Here is a 22364-nt window from a genome sequence, read left to right as displayed (position 1 = left end):
TCAAGTCCGAAGACTCTCCCAAAAACATGAATCTCTCAGGCTGCCTCACAACCCTCCCACTACGACGAGGCACTGTCTGTGGTTGTGTATCATGTGTGACACGTGTTGTAGTCTCTTGTGGTACTTCATCTTGTACTGTTGGTACTAAAGTAGACGTGTCATCTCTTAGTTCTTCTAAAACAACTTTACTACTGGGCTTGTGATCCATTATACAGTCTTCTTCTAAAAATTGGGCATTGGTGTAACGCCCGAAAATTCTCAAACTTGCATTAGAATTATTCTACGATTTTTCTGGAATTTTTAGATATTTTTCCGGAATTTTCCGAGTAGCGGAAGTAGCAAAAATAAATATAAGCGTAAAACGGCCTAGGCGGGGATTGAACCCGAGACCTATGGTTTAGTGGACAAGGCTAGTAACCAGTGGACCCAGCAGGGCTATGCTGAAAGAAAAGGGGAACAATCCTAGTTAAGTGGGATTTGGGTGGAACTTATCACTGAGTATAAATAGGAAACTTAAGTTGTGTTTGGGTTAATTTGGTTCGGCAGCCATCTCCTCATAAACCCTCACCGTGACCTATCCCTCTCCCAAAAACCGGCACCGCCGCCCACACCTCTCCCTCCTCCTCTCTCGGCGCCCAAGCCCCAAGGGCTCTCGGATCACTTTTCGGCGACGACTCCAACACGAAAAGGGTTCTTCTCCGTGAGAGGAACGCGAAGACGTGAGCGGATCGTCGAGAGGACCATCTCCACCGGAGTTTTAGCGAATAGAATCGTAAGAAATTACGATTAGGAGGTAAGAAACCCCTCACCTGCGGTATAATAGCTTCCGTTTGAGTTTTTATGCTTTAGTTAGGATGTATGCAGATTTTTTTTATCGATATCTAGGGTGTATTTAACTCTTTTTTCAGATTAGGGTCTTAGTTGAACACCTTTAGATGGGCCGGGCATGTCTTCCCTCTTCAGATAGGAGGTTAGATGTTGTCGGGTGCCTAGAGGTGGTCTCCCTAATAGAGAGGAGAGTTAGGGCACGCTAGGTGTTCGATAAAATAGCTAGTTTAGTAAAATGCACCCTAGGCATCTTTAACAGCTCAGTTAGATACATTAGAAGTATCTATTCAATATACTCGGTTTATTACAGCTTATATGGATTAGATATCCAATGGGTGGGCTCCCATAGTCGCCTCTAGGTGCAGATAACCTAGTTCTAGGTTCAGATAAGCTAGTTTCAGCTAACAGTATTAGCTACTTCAGTATTAGATATCCATTGGGTTAGGCTCCCACAGTCGTCCCTAGGTTTAGATAACCTAGTTAACCCTACTAAATTCGGGACTTGCAAACCCGGGTCTAGTTAGGGATGCGCGATAGCAAGTACAGTTGCCGGGCCCTACAGAGCATGTTTAGTATTTTCACTTACTATGTATTAGTTTTCAAAACTCAAGAAAAATCAGTTATACCAGTTGAGTTTGATTGCAGCTTCAGTTTAGTTTAGCTTAGCTCAGCATTATGCTTCAGTGTAATTTTCCATGTTAGCTCTATGTTCAGCTTATGTTATGCCATGCTTGTATGACACTATGCCATGCCATGCTTGCATATTCAGTATGTTTTCCAAAAGCATGTTTTAAAAGCATATTTGCATCGTATGCATGATTTAGTGAGGTAGATGGTTTCTTACTAAGCTTTTTAGCTTACAGATACTATTTTCCTTATACTGCAGATACAGGTAAAAGGAAAATGGACTAGCAGAGGAGGCTGGAGGACAATGCGAAGATGGTGTGTGTGTGTGGAACTGGAATCAAAGGTCCTTAGGGGACTTAGCAGGATGAACATTAGACTCTTTAGCATGTTTACCTTAGCACTTTACAGTTTATGGTTTAATACTTTCATCTTTATGCACCTTTAGTTTTGGAACGTACTAAACTATGAAAGAATGAGTTAGATTGTTAGTAGTCATTATGGGAATGCTTGTTAATGCATGTTAGAAGTAGCTTGATTGATTTAGAAGCTGTGTGAGGTTTTGGCATGAAGTCTTGAAATCGAACTTCGGGTGAAATCAGACTCGATCGGTCTCGGACCGATCGAGTCTGGCTGTCTGTGGATCGGTCGGTAGGCCGATCCGGAGATCTGATATGCTCTTGTATCCTCTGGATCGATCGGTAGGCCGATCCGGTAGCGATCTGATAGCGATCCGGTATTCCGGTGCTCGGATCGGTCGGTAAGCCGATCGGGCGATACTGGATCGATCTGCCGGCCGATCCATCACGGACGATGGCGAACCCGAGTTACGGGTTCTGGATCGGTCGCCGATCGAGCATACTGGATCGGTCGCAGCCGATCCAGCCTCTACTGGATCGGTCCCCAGACCGATCCAGCCAGTGTTCGCGTGGGGGTCAAGGGATCGTTCCACGGACCGATCCAAAGCTCCAATTTTGCCTCCTCAGCCTAGCTATGAATATCTAGAAGGTAGTGGGACATGAAATCTCACTCTCACAGAGTTAACAGAGGCAACTACAATAGTTTAGTAAAATTTTTATTCAGCCCAGTTTTCCGCATTAGTAATTTAGCTGTAGTTAGCAAAGAAACTGTAGCGGTCCGCCTTGCAGCCTAGCAGTAGAAGGTGGGTCGTTACAATTTGTGCTAACAATGACCTTATGATCTTTAGGACTATAAAATAAATCACCTTTCATTCCTTTGGGATATCCTACAAACACACGAACTTCTGTACGAGATTCTAACTTATCAGCATCTGGTTTCAGCACATGTGCTGGACTACCCCAAATCCGAATATGTCTTAGACTGGGTTTTCACCCATTCCACAATTCTATTGGAGTAGAAGAAACTGATTTAGAAGGTACTAAGTTCAGAACATACCCCTGTTTGGTATATCCCCAAAATTTGGTAATTCTGAATAACTCATCATCGATCTAACCATCTCCATAAGAGTCTTATTCCTTCGTTACGCTACACCATTCCATTGGGGTGTTCGGTGCGAACAATTGAGATTGAATCCCGACCTCGATAAGTAATTCCTAAACTCTCTAAGAGGTATTTGCCACCACGATCGGATCGTAGTGTCTTGATACTTTACCTAATCGTTTCTCCATATCGACCTTGTATTCTTTGAACTTATCAAAGCACTCGGACTTCCGGCACATTAGGTAAATATATCCGTATCTTGAATAATCATCTATAAAAGAGACAAAATATTCAAAACCACCTCTTGCCGGACAGACATAGGACCACACAATCGGAATGAACCAATTCCAACACTTCTTTGGCTCTATACCCCTTGGCCTTGAGCGACCTCTTGGTCATTTTTCCTTCAAGTCACAGAGTTGGAAAATTTTCCAACTCTAGAACCAAGTCCATCAGCCTTCGAATCCTACTTAAGTTAATATGACCAAACCTTAGATGCCAAAGATTGGTTTATTTCGAAGGTTCTTTTCTCTTATTAGAGTTAGAAGATGAGTTATAAATTTCCATATTTTGCTTTGTGGAAGAAATTGGATTTAAAGTATACAAATTGCCTAATGCACCGAATAGATAATCACTTTATTTCTTTTAATAACTACATCATTCTTGAAAGAAACGAATATCCATCTAAAACAGTTTAGAAACTAAATTCTTTCTAAACTGAGTACATAAAGACAATTTCTTAAAACCAAATTTCTATTTCTACTAAAAGATAAGTAGGCGTCTCCCACTGCAACAGTGCCACCTTAGTAGCATTGCCCATGTAGACGGTAATTTCTCCTTGAGATAGTCGTCGGGTTTCCTGGAACCCCTGCAGAGAATTGCATACATGATCGTGGCTCCGTATCTACACACCAGGTGTTGGTAGATAACACCGCTAAACATGTTTCAACAACTAGAGTATGAGATATACCTTTGTTTTGGTTCCTACGAGGACGATCCGCCTTCCAATGACTGCTTGCGGATGAAGCACTTGCCCTTCGGCTTCTCACTCCAACTTTAAATCCTGTACTGAGACTTATTCACTTTCTTTCTTTGAACCGACTTGTTTCTTCTTCTTTCCTCTCGGTTTAGAAGTAGAACCATTTTCGATAGTAAATTTGAGCGTTGTGAAATAATCCTTCCTGGCTTGAAGTTACATCGGTGGTTTAATGAATAAATCCTCTTATTCATATTATAGTTCGGCTGCTCAAAACTTCTCGGTAGCGTTGGAGGATCATATCGATCTGGGTTTCCCATCAATTTCTCTTCCAAGATCATGTTTTGTTCGGATAAGCCATCGTCTTTAGGATATGATCCCTTACGAGTACCCTCTTGCATGGTGGTCATCGTTATCTTTCTCATGGCTTCTTGCCTAAGCCCTATCACGATGACGAAGAGTTCCTTGAGATTGTTCATAATATCATGGGCTGTTAAATCTTGATCTCGATGTTGCAATACATTTGACATTGAAGCCAAAATGTAACACCATGCCATCTCATCCGCTTTTACCCATTTCCTATGATATTCATCTCCTCTTGGGTAGATTCACGATGGGTGCTTGAGGCAAGGCTCGGTCGATACACATTTATAGCTTTCGATAAGAACAATGTCGGGTTCCTTTTCAATCTATGTAATTAGGTCCGGTAAGTCTATTCTATTGAAGTATGATGGACAGTGGGTTGAAAGTCATTCTAAGAATCACAAATAACTTTTGGTCGAACTCTAAATTTAGAATAATATTGATTCCTCAAACAATACTATTTTAAATTAACCAACACCTCAAAACACCGTGAATTTTGTATGTCACGTTAGTGTGGACGTATACTAATTCAACATTTGTAAAAGGAGGGTTTTATCCCATTAATTTTATTATCTTGTCAACCTAACTTTTTGACAAATAAAATTAATAGTTGGTGTCTTTGGTCACACAAATAATAGCAGTGACTCAGATGGGGAGGATACTATTAGATGTGTCTAAGTGTATACCATTACTTGACACTAAGTCCATTAATAAGATTATGCCCCTTCGTTGGGGAAGATCACACGCTCTTAATTAACTTCTATAGTCATCCAAAATGGAAGTTTACAGTGATCCACAAACAAGCTCATCCGTTATGGAGGAAGGCACTCGAGCCAACGCCTTGAGCTTATTTGCATCACTTACAAACCAATAATGGAGACCATGAGATTTATTTAAAATCCCTCTCACTTACTTATTTATAAATGAGGAATTTTAACTATGCTAGCCTACTAGTCGAGTATACTAACATGCACACACAACATATAAAAGTAATAAATAGAAAATCTAATTTTCAACTATTATGACTTTTATCTATAGTTATCCTCCATGTGTTGTCATCCCAAGTTGCTGTCATTTGGTCTAGTTGTCGCGTCCATCTTGCTCCTAGTTCACTGCGCCTCCGGTCCTTAGAAGGTTCCACGCTTTGCAAGATTTGATCGCGACATAAATAAATTTTACATTTTGATCCTATATTCCATAAAAGGAATGTACATGTATCTAGATCAAAATAAAATCCTAATTAAAACTAAATCTGACTCCTGCTGTATTTTAATACAATCATGCACACACGTATAAATGCCCTTGACATGTCGAAGGATCACACATAAAACTATAAGCCATAATAGTTGGATCCTGCGTCCAGAAAGTTAGCACATCCTATTATTATCCACCTAAATTATGTATGATATGTGCATAATTAAATTAATACCAAATACAGAGGCAAACACTAGTGATACGATTGTTGGTTGCTACTCGGAAAACCTAGAGGTTCCACTGTACAAAAATTTTGTACAAGTCGAACCTTTCCTAGCTACCATGTGTTCTTTAAATTAAATTTTGGATCGCTGCGGAACTTAACACGTTTGATCCATAACTTAATCTATTCGTTCTTTTAGGTTTTGACTTGGGTCTCTTGCGGAACTTACCCCAATCACCTTAAGTTATTAATTCCATTAAATATTAATTTCCATAATTGGTTCCCAGTACTGACGTGGCGAGGCACACGACCTTCTTGGATAGGGGAACAACCACCACCGACTAGACAAAACCTTTTATGGAAAGCTAATATTTAATTTCCTAAAATAACTTTAGGTTAACCGAAAAGAACAATTAAATCACAAGGAAAATTAAAACAAAAGAACACAACATCGAAAAACATATTCGAAATACTAGAATCGTAAGCCTCTTGTTTTTGATATTATTTCCAAAAATAACTAGTATGATGCGGAAAGAAAAATTACTAGTTATACCTTTTAGAAAAACCTCTTGATCTTCTACCGTATTCCTCTTCTAACCTCGGACGTTGTGTGGGCAACGATCTTCCGAGATGAGAAACCACCAATGAACCTTCTTCTCCTCCTAGCTAGGTTCGTCCACAAAGCTTCACCAAGGATAAAGAAAAACACCAACCAAGCTCGAGATGCTAGCTTTCTCTCCTTCTTCTTCTTCTTCTCAGTATCGCCACCACAAGAGCTCCAGGGAGAGAGGTTCGACCACCACAAGAGGAAGAGGGAGAGGATGATGATGGCCAGCCAGGAACAAAGAGGAGAGAAATAATAGAGGTTGTTACCCATGAGCACCCCTACCCTTCTTTTATATTCCTTGGCTTTGTGAATAAAAATTTATTTATAATAAAATTTCCTTAACTTTCCTTGACAACAATTAATTAAGAAAAATTAAATAAAATTTCCTAATTAATTGTATGTGGTCGGCCACCTCATGTAGAGCAAATAGGATAATTTTAATCAACAATTAAAACTTCCTTATTTGTCTTTTAAAATTTAAAAATAAAATTTCCTTTTAAAATCCCTTCATGGTTGATAAAAGAAATTTCTATAATTTTAATTTTCAACATGTGAATAATTTTTAAAGAGAAAAATAAAATATCTTTCCAATCTAATAAGGAAAGAGATCTAATCTCTTTCTTTTAATCTTTGTAGATCTTTTAAAAAGAGATATTTTAATTTTAATTCTCTGTAATAAATTATATCTTCCACATAATAAAAATTAAAATTAAAATTCTTTTAATTTAATGGGGTCGGCCACCTAAACTTGGGTTCAAGCTAGGGCCGGAAGGCTTGGCCGACCCTAGCTTGAACCACAAGCTAGCTTGGCCGGCCCCTTTCTCGTGGGTATGAAGGTGGGTATAGGTGGGTATAGTACTCTATAAATAAGAGGCTACGATAGGGACCGAGAGGAGGAATTGGTTTTGGTCTCCCGATAAAATTAAGCATCCGTGTTCGCCACGACACACAACTTAATTTTATCGATAATAATTCATTCCACTAGAGAACTATTATTGAACTACCGCACAATCCCAATTACATTTTGGGCTCCTTCTTATTATGAGTGTGTTAGTCTCCATTGTTTAAGATATCGGATGTCCACTAATTAAGTGAGTTAGACAACTCATTTAATTAATATCTTAGTCAGTAGTACCACTCAACCTTATCGTCGTATCGGACTAAGTCCACTGCGAGGGTTTAACATGACAATCCTTATGAGCTCCTCTTGGGGACATTATCAACCTAGTATCTCTAGGACACAGTTTCCTTCTATAATCAACAACACACACTATAAGTGATATCATTTCCCAACTTATCGGGTTTATTGATTCATCGAACTAAATCTCACCCATTGATAAATTAAAGAAATAAATATCAAATATATGTGCTTGTTATTATATTAGGATTAAGAGCACACACTTCCATAATAACTGAGGTATTTGTTCCTTTATAATGTCAGTATAAAAGAAACAACCTCAAATGGTCCTACTCAATACACTCTAAGTGTACTAGTGTAATTATATAGTCAAGATAAACTAATTCCTAATTACACTACGACATTCCAATGGTTTGTTCCTTTCCATTTTGGTCGTGAGCTACTGTTTATAATTTATAAGGTACTGATAACATCATCTTCTATATGTGATACCACATACTATGTTATCTACAATATAAATTAATTGAACAACTACAAACAAATGTAGATAAATTGACCAAATGTGATTCTTTATTTAACATAAATGTTTACAAAAGCTTAGGCTTTCAGTATACACTCCAACAGCATGCTACCCTTCTACCGAAGTAAAACTGAGCTGACTGCTCCTTTGACTGCGGTCAATAATAGCCAGATCATCTCTCCTATAATTAATAGGCTTAGACAGTAGGGGCAAATCTGTTAGGCAGTTCAGTGAAGGCCCGTTCACACTTGTCATCCCACTTGAATCAAGTTGACCTCTCAAGAATCTTGAAGTAGTGCAAGCTTTTGTAAATTGATCTAGATATAAATTAGTAGAGTGCTATGATTCGCCTAACTAACCTCTGCATCTCCCTAATGTGTTTAAGAGAAGGAATATCTTGCAATGCTTTGACTTTCTCTTGGTTAGCCTCGATTCTTTGTTTGGTTACAATGTAACTAAGGAAATGACTGTGCTTGACTCTAAACATGCACTTGTTCAGATTTAGTATAAGACCATATTGGCATAGCATGCCATTGATTTTCTTGATGTCATCAATCAAGTATTTGGCCCTAGTACTCTTGATCAAAATATCATCCACATAAACCTTAACATTTCTCCTGACTCGCTGCTTTAAGATGCAATCCATCAATCATTGATAGGTTTCCCCTATATTTTTTAGTCCAAACAGCGTAGTAGAAGATTGTGTTCAAGGTGATAAAGCTAACCTTTTCTTGATATTTGATTGCCAAGGGGATCTGGTGGTAACCCTAGTATGCATCTTATATATATATATGATTTCACAGCCTGAGGTCAAGTCCACCAATTCATCGATTTGAGATAGGGGATAGCAGTCCTTTGAGCAAACTTTGTTGAGGTTATGAAAGTCTATGCAGAGCCTCCATTTGCCCCTAGGCTTGGGAGCCACCACCACATTAGCCAACTAGGTCAGGAAATGAACCTCTCGAATATGGCCAACCTCCATCTGCTTGGTAGCCTCAGTTTTCATTATTTTGTTTTGTTCAGGCCCAAAGTATCACTTATTTTATTAGATCGATCGAGCTTCTGGGTCAGTGTTGAATTGGTGTTCCATGATTGAGGGTGATACCCCTATAATCTCCTTGGCTAACTAAGCGAAGACATCCTAGTTACGAAAGAGACAAGTAATTACCTTTTGATTCAACTCATGGGAGGGGTCGATTGAGAAGCTTTGATATTGAGAATGAGACATTGATGATTCTCCCAGTTAAAGATGAGGAACCTTGAACCATTGAGGAAGCTTTGAGATGCTTAGTTAGAGAAGAATGAAAAATTACAATGGATTAGGAAATGGAGTCTATGAGAAAGAATCAAGTTTGGGATTTATTTGATCTTCCTCCAGGCCAAAGGGCTTTTGAGAATAAATAGATTCTCAAAATTAAGAGAAAAGCAGATGGATAGATTAATCGATACAAAGCTCATTTAGTTATAAAAGGATATAATCAAATGGATTGTATTGATTTTGAAGAGACATTCTCCCTGGTTGTAAAGTTTGTATCAATACATGCCATCCTAGCTATAGTGACACAATTTGACATGGAATTACATCAGATGGATGTAAAAATGACTTTCCTTAATGATAATCTTGACGAGGAAATCTATATGACACAGCTAGAAGGTTACATTGCTGAAGGTCAAGATAATAAAGTATGTAGACTTAAGAAGTCGATATATGGGCTAAAGCAAGCATCAAGATAATGGAACATAAGATTTAATGAAGTCATTTTATCTTATGATTTTAAAATGATCAATGAGGATCATTGTATTTACATAAGAAATGAATAAAGGAAAGTTTGTCATCTTACCATTATATATTGCTGATATGCTAATAGCTGAAAGTAACATAAAGTGTGTGATAGAAGTCAAATTGTGGCTTTCATCACAATTTGACATAATAGATATGGGAAAAGCTTAGTACATCTTAGGAGTGAAGAACATTAAAAATCGATAGAAAATACTTTTGGATTTGTCTCAAGAGGCTTATATCACTAAGATGCTACAATACTTCAATATGCCAGATTGTAATATTGAACAAACACCTACAGTGAGAGGTACTATTTTGAACAAAAGTATGCATACCAAGACTCCTGAAGAAGATAGTCGAAATGAAGAAAAAATCATATGCCAGTGCTATTGGTAGTTTAATGCATAGGATTGAAAGTGCTAGAGGGGGAGGGGGGATGAATAGTGCTCGTAGCTTTTTCATACTTTTCGAAAAATGTTTGCATAAGAGTTCATGCAGCGGAAAAGAAGTAAGAAAGAAAGACAAAAACAACCAAGCTAACACAACTGAGTTTTACTTGGTTTGGAGCATGTGATGACTCCTATTCTAAGGCCCACACTCGTTGAGTGCTTATTTTAGCCAATTCACTATCAAATCATATAATTACAAGTACAGTAATTTAATTACAATGATTAAAATTATACCGACAATGACGGTGTTGAAATTGCAACCTTTTGGTCATCGGAATAGCATTACAACTTCGTCAGATCATCTTTGGAGAAGCACAAAAGAGAAGAATCGGGAAGTTAAGTTATATTGAAGAACTTGCTCAAAACCTACTTTTATAGAGTGCTGAAGGCACTTTCAACTCCATGGAAGACTCCTCCAGCTGTAGAAATTATCCCCACAACATTAGACTCGATAACTTCCAAAATCTACGAAGTTCATCCACCCGAAGCTCCTTCAACTACATGGAAGATGCGTCCAACACTGTTCATCGAAGTCGCCTTTAGCCACTTTGAAGGCGTCTTCCAACATTGTTCATCCAAGCTTTACTTTTGTGCTTCTTACTTCCTGCAAGGCATGTTAGCCCAAATACCAAATATACCCTGCAAAATAAAGTTTAGCATAATAAAATAATATGGTAATAAAATGTTTGATAGTCTTTGAACTGTCCGATTTTAACTTTTGGATTTCCTAAAAATGCTAGGTTGAACCGACGCCTACTGTTCTCTTAACGGGGAACACATCCTCACCTACTCTTCTAAGGAGAAATTACTTTTTGGCAGATCAGTCCTCCAGATCATCTGGACTTTTGCCCAGCGTTTGAGACGACAGGACTTCATGTTGCATGTCTGATCTTGACCCATCCAGTCTTCTACCTGGTGTTCACGACCCCCAAGATTTTCACCTAGCATCCTTAAACCTAGGATTTTGCCAACATCCTCAACCTGCCAAGACTTTACACAACCCCCTGGACCAGGACTTCGTTGCCTAACCATAGCTAAGACTTTGCACCTGCCTAGTCTCAACTAGGACTTTTCTTTGCCTAAGATCACTTTAGACTTTCCTGCATACTCAGTTCAACTTGTTAGAATAATAAGAAACCTTAACATTGCACCCTTTTCCATAATCAAAACTTAGATTCGATCATCTGGTGCTTTCTACACTAACAATCTCTTCTTTTTTTATTTTGAAAAAATAATTCAAAGTTAAGAATAACAAAAAGAAATGTAACATAAGTAAAAAATTTGAGCATAAGTAAAATAATTTGACAATTTTAGTAGAGTGAAAATGCTCCCCCTTATGCCCTCCCCTTAATTTAATACTCTCTCCCTCAATCTTTTTAGAAAAAGATATTTAAGTTATGTTTGACTTAACTTTTAACATTTCTCTCCTCCTTTGACATAACTCAAAGAGAATACTAAGTAGAGAGAAAAAGTTATTAGCTTGTAAAGATAGTACTTAATTTTAAAAAAACTAATTTTTAATCTTTTTCTAAAAATTTAACTTTAAGATCCCTTGAAAAGTGTTAATTTTCTTTTTAAAGAAACTTAGCTTTTCTTGTTTAAAAAAACTTAGTTTTTTTCCTTCCCCCCCCCCCCCCCGCAAAAAAAAACTTAGCTAAATGTTTGGCTTTGAAAAGAATTTTTACTTAGTATTAAAAGAATTTCCTTGAAGAATGCGTAGCTAAAAAAAAGGATCTCTTTGAAAAATATTTAGTTAAATACTTAACTTTACAAAGAAACTCTCTGAAAAGATACTTAGTTTTATGAAAACAAATACTTGGCTTATCCCAAAAAAAACTTTTTAAAGATACTTAATTTAAAAAAATTTAAGTTTTTGCTGAACTTAGCCTTTAAACATTTGACATAAAATTTTGAAAAATACATAGCTTTGCAAATACCGAAAAAATATTTTAATCTCTTTTTTCTCTCCTCCTTGATTAATGCCTTAAAAAATTTAAGTACATTGTTTAAATTTGAGGGGGCCTAGAGTCCAAGCATGGAAAATAAAATTAAAAATATATTTAAAATAATCATCTATTTTTTTTTTATTTTCAATCTCACTCTTTCTAAGTTATCAAATATGTTAAGCTTATGAGTTTGTATGATATAGAGTTAAGTTAATTTTGATTTTGAAGTTAATTTAAATTTTGAATTTAAAAAATATTTAAGTTTAAAATTTTAAAAATTAAATTTTAATTTTGAAAATTTAAGTTTGAATAATTAAATTTGAATTTTAAAAATTTAAGTTTGAATAATTAAATTTGAAGAATAATTAAGTTTGAATAATTAAATTTGAATATGAAGAATAATTAAGTTTTATGGAAGATTTTGAAATTAAATAAGATTTGAAATTTATTAACATTTGAAATTAATTAATATTTGAAATTAATTAGAATTTGAAATTAATTATGATTTTGAAAATAATTGAGTTATTGAAATTAATTATGATTTTGATTCTTAAGTTTAATTTAGTTTTATTAAGTTTGATTTAATTTTGATCTGAGTTTAATTTGAGTTTGACCTAGTTTGATTTGAGTTTAATCAGATTTGATTTAGGTTTGATCTTAGTTTGTTTTAGGTTTGATTTGAGTTTGATTTAGGTTTGATCAGATTTGATTTACCAGAGTTTAATTTAAGTTTGGTCTAAGTTTGATTTGAGTTTGACCTAGTTTGATTTGAGTTTAATTAGATTTGATTTAGGTTTGATCTGAGTTTGATTTAGATTTAATCTTAGTTTGATTTGAATTTGATCTGAGTTTGATCAAATTTGATTAAACTAATTCTCAATTTTAATCGAATCTATCTCACCTTTTCTAGATTTTTAAATAGGGAACCTTCTAGGTTTTGTGAGATAGTTAATTTTATCTTCAATTTAAATTAAAATCTAAGGATTGATTTACATTTGAGTTAGACTAAAATTTGACAGTTAGTCGGTTAAATATCCATTTCAATAATCAACTTCCAAGCTGTGGCAAGGCACTAGGCCTTCTTGGATATTGGAGCAACAACCACTTTTAGACAAAGCCTTTTAAAGAAATTGAATGTTTAATTTTCTTTCTAAAAATCCTAGGTCTAACTACTCAAGTGTTGATCAAGCCTAAGTCTTTATCTATCCTAACCTAAGCATGAATAAGAAAAGCAGTAGATCAAATATCAAATATGTCTATTTAATAATAAAAATAGTCTTTTTATTGGCTCCCCCTAGACCATAGCCTCAATAAGGTCTATCAAGATAATGGATTTGATCATTGGAGATCTAATATTGATTGAATCTAACTTGACTAATTCAGGCTAGACTTGGAAAGTCATCCTTGGACTAGGTTTCTATTTGATCATTTTACTAAAGATAAGTATGATCTGAATATTTGTTTAGCCTTATATTTGAGTCTTGATCGATTGTACGACCCTTTATTTTCCAAGAATCAGATCAAGATTCTTGGAACTCAAGGTGAACCATTCTAATGTGTCCTTAAGTTCCTTGACTTATCTTTTCAAAGTGTAATTCTCTTCCTCAAGTTGTTGAACTTGAGTTGAGATTCCATCTTAAACTTGTTCAGTCAAAGAACTCAGGTTAGTCACTTTGTAACACCCCACCCTCCTCACTACTAGTCTGTGAGGGCGGAGGGCTACTGGACTACTAACTTTACTTAACTCATCCTTGTTCACATGTTGATAGAAATTCCTAAAACTCTCAGAGAACTCAAAACATACAATTAACTAGCAGCGGAAGACTAAATGACTCATCTAATACATTCTACTCAACTCTTTGTTAATAAATTCTTATGCTGAATCCCAAGGCTTCTATAGTCCAGGCATCACACATCCATCCGCACCTCCTTGTCGCCTTCCTTTACTATAGCTTTTCCTTTCCTTTATCTGTAGTAAGAGGAAATGCATCTATAAGCAAAATTGCTTAGTAAGCGCTATCTAACTCACAAAACTCGAGTATGCATGTAAGCTTAAAGTAATCTAGAAACTGAATGCTCATCTAATAGCAAACGAAACATAGCATACTAAAATACTAAACATGTAAGTAAATCTAAACAACATATCAGTATATAAGAAAACTAAACTTGCTGAATTTTAAACTTATGTGAAGCTTATTTCTTTTGTTTGAAAACTTATACTTTAATACTTCAAAATAATAATCAACTTTCTTCTTGGGCTCAGGCGTAGTACCATCTTATGCACGTTCCCTAATAGGTTGGGGTAGCGAGCCACCAATCCTAAAAGAGCAGACCTCGGTCTACTAGGGTCAAGACCTCGGAATTGGACACCTGGATTTGTTTAACGACAACCTCGGAAGTCGGGTACTAGCCTCTTAAATAAAGTAAAATACTTGTTATCTTTTATTACTTCTAATATATAATGCCTCGGCATTTTCTTTAAGCACCTTGTGTGCCAAAATCCCTAAAGTCTTGACTTTGGGATCTACTTAAGGCCTTGGTCTTTCTCTTTCTTTTCTTTATCTTTCTTACACTTGTTAATACTTCTAATAAAAGAATGCTTCTTTAAAAACTGAAATGTTTAAACAAATTCTAACTTTGAAATGCATAAACAAAAATTTGCATACTATGCTAATCAAAATTCTGCATACTATACTAATCAAGATTCTGCATTCTGTGCTACACTATTTCTGCATACTATGCAAACATAAATTCTGCACTATAATACTTAACCAAACTGCACTATAATCTTTTTCTTTAAAAACTGCACTACAAGTTCCACAAAAAATCTGTACTATAAATTCCACCAAAAATCTGCACTACAAGTTCCACCAAAAATCTGCACTGTAAACTTTAAAGAAATCTGTACCATAAGCTCTAAAGAAATCTGTACCATAAGCTCTAAAGAAATCTGCTCTAAAGAAATCTGCATTTTAAGTTATAAGAAATCTGCACTACAAGCTTAATAAAAATCTGCACTATAAGCTTACATAAAAATCTGCACTATAAGCTTAATTGAAATCTGCACTATAGGCTTAATTAAAATCTGCACTATAAGCTTAAATAAAAAACTGCACTATAAGCTTAATTAAAAATCTGCACTATAAGCTTAATTAAAATCTGCACTATAAGCTTAATTAAAATCTACACTATAAGCTTAATTAAAAATCTACACTATAAGCTTAATTAAAATCTACACTATAGACTTAATTAAAAATCTGCAGTACAAGCTTAATTAAAATCTGCACTATAAGCCTATATAAAAATCTGCACTATAAGCTTAATTAAAATCTGCACTATAGGCTTAATTAAAAATCTGCACTACAAGCTTAATTAAAATCTGCACTATAAGCCTATATAAAAATCTGCACTATAAGCTTAATTAAAAATCTGTACTATAGGCTTAATTAAAAATTTGCACTATAAGCGCTTCTCATGCTTCGAATTCAAGAAGAACAAAGGTCCGAAACTACTCCTACTATAGGTGAGAAGCACTTACCTTGATTCTTGGACTCACAACCGAACAAAAAGGGCTTCTAGGACCTTGGCTGACCACCGGAGATGATGCCCTAACTCCCTTTCGTTTTCTGCCCGAGCTCTGCCATCGTACGCAGAAGGGAAGGAGAGAATGATTTAAGTCACGGGAAAATAGAGCATCAACTTATCCCTTTTTATAACTTAATATTTTTGTTAACTCCTTAAATAAATTCGCTACCTTTCTAAACAGACAAATCCAACATCAACTTATCCCTTTTATAATCCAATATTCTGCTAACTATCTTAAATAAATTCGCTACCTTTTCTAAACAGACAAATCCAACATCAACTTATCCCTTTTATAATATTCTGTTAACTATCTTAAATAAATTCGCTACCTTTTCTAAACAGACAAATCCAAGATCAACTTATCCCTTTTATAATCCAATATTCTGTTAACTATCTTAAATAAATTCGCTACCTTTTCTAAACAGAAAAATTCGTTTGCCCACCTGGTCAGCCGAGTTTTGACCGAGTCAAAGGTCATGGGTTCAATTCTCGGCTTGGACATTTTTTTGTCGAAACTTCCTTCGTTTAGTAAAAATACCAAACGACCTCCAAAAATTACATAAAAATACTCTAAAAATTTCTAAAAATCTCTAGAATAATTCTAAATATTTTTAAGAACTTTTAGAACTCCTAATGAGGGAAATTGGGTCGTTACACACTTCCTTAAGGGTTGTTATCTCCTTTTAGAGTGACTTAACCTAGATATTGGATTTGGCCAACTTGCTTAATAAATATGGAATTAAATTTTGCAATTTATCTACTTGAGGAGAACTTATAGTATTGTTTGGCCCTTCAAAAATGGACACGGATCTGTGGCTTCACTCAGATTCAGCTTCCAATTTAGTTTTGGTTTCGAACTCAAACTTGGTTTTGGTAACATTGATTTCAAAACCTTCCTTGTAGAGCAAGGAAGCTCGCTTGCTCGTGTTCTTTGTTGGAGTCTTCAGAGGATTCAGACTATGTTGCTTTCAAAGTCTTCCTCTTGGATTGGATCACCTTTTTTCTTCTTAAGTATTTTTTGAACTAGTTTGACTAGTTCGGTGGTATTCTCATCTTCGTCTTTGAAATCTGATTCTTCTTTGGATTCAGGTTTAGTTCATTACTTAGGCTTTAGCTTCTTGTTTGTGAGTTTCCATACAAGTAACCCAATACCTTTCTCGACCGGGAGTGCATTAGTATGTTCATGAAGTTCAAACTCAGAAAATAATTCATCTAACCTATTTAAAAGGACATCCTTAGAAACTTTGTAAGCATCCACCATGGATGCCCACAATGTGTTCCTTGGAAAAGCATTAAGGGCATACCTTATAACATCATGATTTTCCTCCTTCTGACCAATTGCATGGAGACTGTTGAGCAGGTCTTGAATCTGAGCATGGAGTTGGCTCGTCAATTCACCATCCTATATTTTAATGTTGTATAGTTTGTTTAAAATTAAATCTCTTTTGCTTACCTTTGTGTTTGAGGTGCCCTCATGCAGCTATATTAGCTTGTTCAATTGATCCTTTGCACTTGTAAATGGGCCAACTTGGTTCAACTATTCCTTCGTTAGTCCACATTGCAATGTTTGAGTAGATTTTGCGTCAGCCTCAATTTTCTTCATTATGGTCTGGTCCTAATTTTTGCATGATACTAGTTTTATAGTCCCGTCAAGTGGTAGAGAGAAGTCAGTTTGGATGATGATCCACATTTCGACTTGTGTCTTCAAGTGGTACTCTATCCGGCCTTTCTAGTAACTAAAGCCCTCATCGGAGAAAAGAGGTGAACAAGAGGTACTGGAGTCTTCTTGGCGGGCCATTGAGAAAAACCTCACACACAGAAAAAGAATAACGAATGTTCCAAGACTAGGTCTTGGATTAGTATTGTGAGAAAAAAGAGAATTGAAGAACTCGAGTGATGTTGTACCAACTTCGGGAAACAATAAACTTGATCGATAAAAATTATCAGAAGGGGTGATAACATCGATTTTGATTGACTCAAAAATCTCAAGATGTAAAAACTAGAAAAAAGCGTAAGAATATATTCACTAGCAAAAATACATATTTGAATGCTTCAAACATCAAGAACTAAACTTTCTAATTCTAAACATATTTGAAGCTTGTTTCATTTGTTTCAAAACTTATACTTTAATACTTCAAAATAATAATCAACTTCTCTTGGGCCCGGCATTGTACCACTTTGCGCGCATTCTTAGTAAGAATCGAGGTAGCTAATCCCGAAACTACTAAGATACTTCTAGGCCTTGTGCCTAGGGGCAACTTGGAGCCCATCCCTTGGACCTTGTGTCCGGTACATGCCCTTTAAAAGTAAAATACTTTTTATCTTTAAATACTTCTTATAATAAAATGCATTGCCATTTATTTAAGCACCTTGTGTGCCAAAATCCCTAAAGTCTCGCCTTTAGGATCTACTTAAGGCCTTGGCCTTTTCTTTCTTTTCTTTAGCTTTCTTATACTTGTTAATACTTGTAAAAGAATACTTCTTTTAAAAGAAACTGAAATGTTTAAGCAAATTCTAACTTTGAAATGCTTAAACCAAAAATCTGCATACTATGCTAATAAAATTCTGCAATATTAATGCTCAACAGAAATCTGCACTAATACTTAATAAAAAAAATCTGCACACTAATGCTTAATAAAAATCTGCACACTAATGCTTAATAAAATTCTGCATATTAAGCTTAATAAAAATATGTTCTAAGATTGAGGTTCCGCATGCAATACTTATCAAAATCTGCAAGCAGTACTTATGAAAATCTGCTTATTAAAATCTGCATACTATACTTATAAAAATCTGCACATGCTCACATTACAGCAATTAAAAAAAAACTGCTCGTGCTTATAAAATAAACAAGAAAACTAAATTTTCAATGCTACTAAACAGGGCTGATCATGTTTATTAAATAGCAAGAAAGCTAATACTATGTTCCTGGATTTAGGGCTGTTCGTGCCCACTAAATAGCACAATTCAAACTAAAACCTGCTGGAATTCAAAAGCTTATGTAAAACTTGTTACATTTCTTCAAAACTAACACGTGATATACTAAACACATGCTAAATCCATTTAAATCCCTTCTCCTCTTCTTAATCAAACTCACGGCAGCAAAAAGGGAAATTAACCCAAGCTAAGGCAGCAAAAAGGGAAATTAACCAGCAAAAGAGAATTATCATTGATAACCTAGATTCGAATCTGTTCTTCATGCTTACTGCCTAAAACAACAAAAGACCGAAACTAGAATCTGCTGAAGTTTTAAACCTATGTAAAGTTTGGTATGGCAGCAAAGGAAATTACATCTAACTTATCAGTCATCTTAATCCATAGTTTAGGAAGAACAAATCCAGAATCAACTAAATTAGTTATTGGTACAATCAGTGACCAAGTTTAGTATATATATTAATCAAACAATGTAATATTTTCAATATTTCTTTTATCTGTTATAGAAATTGTTGTTAATTCCTCATCATGATCAGTAATATCCATTCTACAGTTGAATAAGATCAGAAGATCAATGATATCAAGATGATGGAAGGTTAGTATATTAGAAAGGCATCCCTGTCATGGTCAAGAGTTCCAACTAGCCTATCCACATGGATATACAATTTTGCATCAGCTTCATAGTTCTAAATATTCAATACTAATTACAAGGCTTGGAAGGAAAACTACTCCACCTGCTTGAACCGAACTAACCCTTCCCTTTCTTTCTTTAGGGTTCATAGCAGCAAGCAAGAAAAATAAGAGCTTCATGAAACATGCTCCGAATTCAACACAATAACTAACATAAATCCGAAACAAAAGACATGCTGCGGATGATAAGGAATGAAATCGAATTCCGAAATCAAAAGGAAAAGAAGATCGATGTCGCGGAACTACTCCTACTGCAGGTGAGAAGCAACTCACATCGCTGTTCTTGGACTTACAACCGAAAAGGAAGAAGAAAAGCCCTAGGGTTTCGGTCAACTCAAGTCTTCCGGTTCCTCTTCGTGCGCCTTCGTGTGTTCCTCGTCGAGAGGAGCTCGGCGGTGTGAAGACCGGCCGAAAAAAAAACCCTTCGCCGGCGCCGGAGATCAAGCCCTAGGTCCTCCTTTGTTTCCGCCCGTGAGTCGGCGCCGTCGCGCACCAGAGAAGAGAAGGAGAAGATTTTGAGAGAAAATGTTGATTTTCCGAAAAGAAACCTAAATTCCTTTTCTTATACTAGGGTTTGAATCGAACTATACCTTAAATCAATTTGTTCCCATATTTAATTAACAAATCGAGCGCAGCTCGGTTGGTTGGCTGCGTTCGGCTTGAGGCGTGGCTCGTGAGTTCGAAACTCGGCTGCAACCATATTTTTTTCCTCCTATTTATTAGTTACTGCTTAAATAGAATATTTCTCCTTCTTTAATAAGAAACACTTGCTAGATCAGTTGGTTAAGCGAATCTTTACTTAACCCGAGATCTGGGCTTCGAATCCTCAGCCGTGCACTTTTATTCCAATTTATTTTAAACATTCCAACTATAGCTTAAATCTATTTCTCTCCATACTTGGTTAACAAAACCCGCATAGCTCAGCTGGTTGGGCAGGTTTTGCTTGGGTCAGTCCGACCCGAGGTCGTGGGTTCGAATCTCACCTTCAACATTTTTTTTTAAACTTCTTTCTTTTTGTAGCCCTACTAAACGACCTCCAAAAATTACGTAAAAATACTCTAAAAATTCCTAAAAATCTCTAGAATATTTTAAAAGTATTTCCAAATATTTTTATGGACTTTTAGAACTTGAAATAGGGAAAATTGGGTCGTTACAATTCCCCATACCTTATAAAAAGTTCGTCCTCGAACTTAGAATAATTCTGGATATTTCTGTCTCATACTGTCCTCCCCGCTCCCAAGTGACTTCCTCGTGCTTCTGGTTCTGCCAGACGACCTTCACTAGTGGTACTTCTTTGCTTCTTAGTCTTCTGACTGCTCTGTCCACTATCTGTGTAGGTCTATTCTCATAACTAAGATCCTCTTGGATCTGCACTGACTGAGGTTCAATCACTTGGCTAGGGTCATGAAAACACTTCTTTAACATGGAGACATGAAATACATTATGTATTATTGACATGTCCTGTGGTAAATCCAGCTTGTAAGCTACTTTCTCAATTCTTTCTGTGATCAGGTAAGGTCCTACATAACGAGGACTTAATTTGCCCTTCTTGTCAAATCTCATCACTCCCTTCATAAGAGCGACCTTGAGAAAAACTGAATCCCCTACTTGGAATTCAAGTGGCCTACGGTGTGTGTCGGCATAACTCTTCTGTATACTCTGGGCAGTCTCAATTCTCTGTCTGATCTTCTGAATCGCCTAAGTAGTTTCATCTATCAGCTCTGTCTGAATACCCAGCTCTACTTCCATTTCCTTTCTTTCACCTGCTTCTTGCCAGCATATAGGTGATCTGCACTTTCTGCCATACAACGCCTCATATGGTGCCATCTTAATGGTGGCCTGATAGCTATTGTTGTAGGCAAATTCAGCTAAGCACAGGTACTTGCACCAACTTCCCTTGAAATCTAGTGCATTAGATCTGAGCATATCTTCTAGAATCTGATTTACTCGCTCTGTCTGTCCATCAGTCTGTGGATGGAAAGCTGTGCTGAACTTGAGTTTGGTGCCTAGTGCATTCTGAACACACTCCCAAAAGTGAGAGGTGAAGTGCCCATCTCTATCAGAAACAATAGATTTAGGAACTTCGTGAAGTCTGATCACCTCTTTAACATACAGCTGTGTCAACTGCTCTATAGAGTGAGACACCCTGATGGCTAGAAAATGAGCAGACTTGGTCAATCTGTCCACTATCACCCATATCGCATCATATCCATCTGTGGTTCTTGGGAGACCTGTTATGAAGTCCATGGATATGTCTTCCCACTTCCATTCTGGTATTGGAAGAGGTTGTAAAACTCCTCCCGGTCTCTGGTGTTCTGCTTTGACTCTCTGACACGTCAGGCAGGTACTGACATATTTAGCTACATCTCTTTTGAGTCCAGACCACCAGAACTTCTGTTTCACGTCTTGGTACATCTTGGTAGAACTAGGATGCATGGAGTATGGTGTACTATGGGCTTCTTCTAAAATTTTCTTTCTCAGCTCTTCATCATTAGGAACACAAAGGCGATTTCCCTGCTAAAGAATTCCACTGTCTGATACTCGAAATTCGGAACTTCCTTCTTCTTGTATCCCTTGCTTGATCTTTTGAATATCTAGATCATCGCTTTGCTTTCTCTGTATATCCTCAAACAGGGTTGCCTCTAGGGTCAATGCAGAAAGTTGCCCATAAATAATTTCAAGTCCAAGGTCTGACAACTCTTTCTTCAGTGGCAGGGCTAATGATGACAGAGACATCAGGGATGCACTGGACTTTCTGCTTAGTGCATCTACCACTTTGTTAGCTTTAACTGGGTGTATTACTTCCTTTCGCTTTCAACTGATGGTTCCCAAAACGCAGGTATATTTTAGGGAACATTGTTGCCCTCTTTAGCTGATCAAATAGATCATCTATTCTGGAAAGAGGGTACTTGTCCTTAACTGCTACTTTGCTCAGCGCTCTAAAATCTATGCACATTAGCATGGATCCGTCTTTCTTCTTAACGGACAACTCTGGAGCTCTCCGGGGTGAATGACTAGGCGGATGAAACCCTTGTCAAGTAGCTCC

This window comes from Zingiber officinale, chromosome 6A, assembly GCF_018446385.1.
Source record: "Zingiber officinale cultivar Zhangliang chromosome 6A, Zo_v1.1, whole genome shotgun sequence".
In the NCBI taxonomy this organism is placed as follows: domain Eukaryota; kingdom Viridiplantae; phylum Streptophyta; class Magnoliopsida; order Zingiberales; family Zingiberaceae; genus Zingiber; species Zingiber officinale.
Note: the sequence above shows the minus strand (reverse complement) of the source record.